This window comes from Mastomys coucha, unplaced genomic scaffold (genome assembly GCF_008632895.1).
Source record: "Mastomys coucha isolate ucsf_1 unplaced genomic scaffold, UCSF_Mcou_1 pScaffold12, whole genome shotgun sequence".
NCBI lineage: Eukaryota > Metazoa > Chordata > Mammalia > Rodentia > Muridae > Mastomys > Mastomys coucha.
Window position 1 is genome coordinate 13,749,742 of NW_022196894.1, and position 4,739 is coordinate 13,754,480.

The 4,739-nt window shown below is 47.1% G+C and overlaps 1 pseudogene; it reads left to right on the forward strand.

Annotated features, from left to right (window-relative positions):
- Positions 1 to 1,961: 1,961 nt before the first annotated feature.
- LOC116086310 lies at positions 1,962 to 2,384 on the forward strand (annotated as a pseudogene).
- Positions 2,385 to 4,739: the final 2,355 nt, after the last annotated feature.

Below are 4,739 nucleotides of genomic sequence, written 5' to 3' on the forward strand. Positions count from 1 at the left end.
CGCACACTACAAGCCACCCTTTCACATTTCCCTACAACCTGTAAACCACTCCTCTCCCCTACAGTCTCTTTTCTCTGACTGGTGGGCTGATGCCTACCCTGTCCCCAGAGCTCCCTGCCCCCAGGGGACACAGCTGCCCACTAGGCAACAAGCCCAGAAGAAGATAGTGCCAGCATGTAAATCTGGGGGTTCCTGATCAGGCCCTGCCCCTGCTGCCCACGCATCCATCTGTCTTCCCCCTCCCCACACCCACACAACTCCTCCAGAGCCCCTGGCAGAACCTCCTTAAGTATATGCTGCCTTGCTGTTCCTGATGAGTCGGCTCGTGTATCTGAATCTCCAGATGGTGGTTTGCATTCCCCCTGTCCTCCAACTGCATGTAGCTTGACACGCTCTCAGAGCCACCAGATGGGAGTGGGGGAGGCAAGAAGGACAAGTGAGGTGTGACGGGTAGATGGGTACAGTGGAGACAATTCACCCAAGGGACCGAGCTACCAGGATAGGGCAGGAGATGTGTTAGACTCTCCCAGGAGGGAAACAAGCTAAAGCTAATAGAAAGAGCAGGGGCCATGGTCTGCTAGGGGTGAGGGAGGGGGGTGCTTATGTCCATCAAACAAGGGTTTCCTCCTGAGGAAGGGAGCCTGAAAACCAAGTCCCCCAGGCTGGGTCTGGAATGTAGCAGAACCAGGAAAAGAGAGGCAGAAATCCTGCCTAGCAAGCTGATATCTGATTTGACCACAGATCTCTACACTCGAGTCCTACATCTCAGCCTCATCAAGTTGTCTGAGACCTGGATGGGCTCTAATCCAATCAAAGATAGGTCAAAGAGGACTTCAGATGGGACCTGTACCACATGGGTCACCATGGGCCCATAACCCCAGCACTTGGGAGGCTAAAGAAAAGAGCTACAAGTTTTAGGTTAGCCTGGGGTATATTGGGAGTCCTTGTCTCAAAAAAATCAAAACAAGAGGCTAGGGAGATAGCTCCCTTGGTAAAGTGTTTGCCTTGCCTAGGGATCAAGTTCAATCCCTAGAAGCTATGTTTTTAAAAAGCCAGACTTGATGGTGTATAGGGAGTCACACAGGGGGATTCCTGGGGCCCTTTAGCTACCCAGCTATATTAAAGCTCTCTGGAAGAACAGAATCAATGGATGAATATATATTAAAAGGATACTTATTAGATAAATGTATACCATATAATCTAGGTAGTTCAACAATGACTGTGTAATACCAAAAAGGTCAAGAATCTGGTAATTTGTCAAACCCAAGGGTTGATAGCCAGATACCAGTCTTCAGTCTACATTAGAAAGTCTTAAAAAGATTGTTCTGATATGAGTGAGTTCAGCAGTTGCAGCAACAGAACAAATGAATTTGCCAGCAAGAATTAAAAGGCAAACAGGCAAAAAGCAAGCTTCCTTCTTTTATCTCCCTTCTAAGTTTCCACCCACATTTAGCATGAGTCTTCCCATTTTAAATAATATAACCAAGAAATCCTTCAAAGAAGGATGATGGTGCCCACTTTTAATCCCATCACTTTGTGAGTTCAAGCCAGCCTTGGCTACACAGTAAGTTCCAGGCCAGGAAGAGCTACATAGACTCTGTCTCACAAAAAGAAAAGGAGGGAGGGAAGGGAAGGAAAAACTTGTCCAGCATTTGGTGGCAAATTCAGTCACCTTGACAACCAAGACAGCTCATCCACCAGCCTAGCACCCTTGGTGAGTTCCAGGTCATGGAGAGACCCTCTCTCTAAAGAAAAACATAGGAACAGTGGGTGGAATTTGGGGAATGACACCTGAGGCAGCCCTCATATATGCAAACACCATACACACCACACACACACATACACACAACACACACATACACAACACACACACACATCAAAAAAATTCATTTTGCTGAGGGTCTTGGAGTCCAAATTCGGAGGCCCCAAGGCCTGAAGAATGAAGATTTAGATACAAGGCCATGGTTAACCATCTGAAGTTCATTGCCAGGACTGTGATGTTTCTGGAGGGGAACGTGGAAAGTGCCTACAGGACCCTGAACAGAATTCTCACCACCGATGGGCTTCCTGAAGTCATAAAGTGATGATGGTATTTACCATGAGAAGCCTTGTCGCCACCACCAGTGAGAGAGCTATGAAACATGCTGGAGGATCCATAACATGGAAATGGCTCAAAAAATTAGCTTCTTTTTTTTTTTGGTTTTTCGAGACAGGGTTTCTCTGTGTAGCCCTGGCTGTCCTGGAACTCACTCTGTAGACCAGGCTGGCCTCGAACTCAGAAATCCGCCTGCCTCTGCCTCCCAAGTGTTGGGATTAAAGGCGTGCACCACCACCGCCCGGCAAAAATAAGCTTCTTGATGCAAAAGAACTGTGCAGACCCATGACTGGCTGCTAAGGCTTGGGGATAGAAGCCCACAGTAGTTCAGACACACCAGAGGAGGGTGTCAGATCTCGTTACGGGTGGTTGTGAGCCACCATGTGGTTGCTGGGAATTGAACTCAGGACCTTCGGAAGAGCAGTCGGTGCTCTTAACTGCTGAGCCATCTCACTAGCCCCAACTCTTTTCTTTATCCAACCAATTTTTGTTACTTTTCTCTACAATAAACTCAATCACAGGTGAACAAGAAGGCTTGGACATACAGAAGCTATCTTCCACAACAGGCTGTTTCTTTGATTAAAAGGAAAAAAAAAATGAAAAAAAAAGTCATTTTACCTGACAATCTCCTAAAGTGCAGAGTCTTGAGGCAGAGGCGGCGATCAGAGGAGCCCCGCGAGTTGGGCAATCAGAGGAGCCCTGCGAGTGGGCGATCAGAGAAGCCCCCGCGAGTGGGTGATCAGAGGAGCCCCGCCAGTGGGCGATCAGAGGAGCCTCGTGAGTGGGCGAGTGGAGGCAGAGGTAGTGTTAGAGGAGCCTCGCGAGTGGGCAACTGGACTGTGGACACCTGCCAGGGCCTTGGATAGTTGGAAACTATTGCTCACTACAACAAACTCAGTTATCTCTGGGTGTTAGATGCAACAGGTCTTTCTATTACTATTTTTGTAGTTTCTTCTTGTTTGTTTAACATAGGATCTCATGTATCCCAGGCTGGCCTTGAACTCTCCTGATCCTCCTCCCTCCATCTCCAGAGTACTGGAATGGCAACTATGCACCACTATACCTTGCTCAAGTGTGTGTTTTTCTTCTTTCTCTTTCTTTCCTCTTCCTTTTATCATTATCATAACCATCACCAGTGTCATCGACACTGACACCATCACCACTACCACCAGCAGCAGAGTCTTGAAGCTACCACCTTCACTACCACCACCACCAACAACATCCTCATCAGGCTGAACTCCATGTCTCACCCATGCCACTCTATCACAGAGCTTTGTTTCTGGCCCTATATTTTCTAACTGTCTTTTGGTTGGTTTTTGGTTTTGATTCAGGTTCTCTTGTAACCCAAGCTGGCCTCTAATTCTCCTGTACCTTCCAAATTCTGGAAATACAAGCACACATGACCAGAACTGACAGGAAAAAACAGACAAACAAAAAATATGGGTTTCTGATAATCAAACTCAGGCCATATGTGCAAAGCAAGCCCCAGTCCAGGGTTTCTCTGTGTATCCCTGGCTGTCCTGGAACTCACTCTATAGACCAGGCTGGCCTCGAACTCAGAAATCTGCCTGCCTCTGCCTCTCAAGTGCTGGGATTTAAGTCGTGCGCCACCACCGCCCGGCCCCCTTTTTTAAAATGTATGTGTATATGCACAGGTGTGCATGTTCATGTTCATTTGAGGGGGTGCATTAGGTATAGGGATGTGCATGCATGTGGGTGAATATTTGAGGACCAAAAGTCAGCTGTGTTTACTTTGTTGTTTTGAGACAAGGTCTTTCAATGGCCTTCACCAACTAGGGTGACCAACAAAACCCCAGGGCTCCTCCTGTTTCTACCTCTCTTATCCTGGGACTACAATGTGTGCCACCATGCCTGGCTTTGATCATGGGGACTCTTGGGATCAAACTCCAATCTACCTGCTTGCTAGGTAAGCATTTTGTTTTTGTTTTATCTTATGTATATAGGTGTTCTGCCACATATGTGTATGTTTCAAATGTACACAGTGTCTGTGAAGACCAAAAGAAGGTGTCAGATCCCCTCAGACAGGAGGTACAAATGGTTGTCAGCCATGTGGGTGCAAGGAATCAAACCTGGGTCTTCTAGAAGAGCAGCCAGTGCTCCTAACCACTAAGATACCTCTCCAGCCCCAATACAACCATTTTACCAACTAAGCTATCTTCCTAGCCCATTTTCTATATTATTAATAAGTTTTAAAATCAGAAAAATAATATCATTTCTTAAAACCAAAGTGATCCACTCATTCCCTAGAGTGTGGTGGCCTTCTCTCCAAGCACACCGTGGTCTAGAGAAGTGAGAGGAGGAGAGCAGTTCTGTGGTCATGCAGCTGTGTAGCACGTGGAAGGGGCAGGCAGGGAGATAAGAACCAGAGGCCTGCAGCTCACCAGATCTGATTCAGAGGCAGCAATCTGGGGCAGACTAGAAAATCTAGAAAATCTGTGGCACCCTCCAGTCTTAATAGTGAAGAGACAATTGCCTAGGACTGCAAAGGGGATACAGAACAGATTTCAGGCCTCCTGTCTGTGCACTCTTAATCTTGAAGTTTCTGGACAATTCTGGGCTAGAGACTGGCCAATTGATGCTTTCTGGCACTCCCTCTATTCAATAATTGGAGGCAATGATGGGA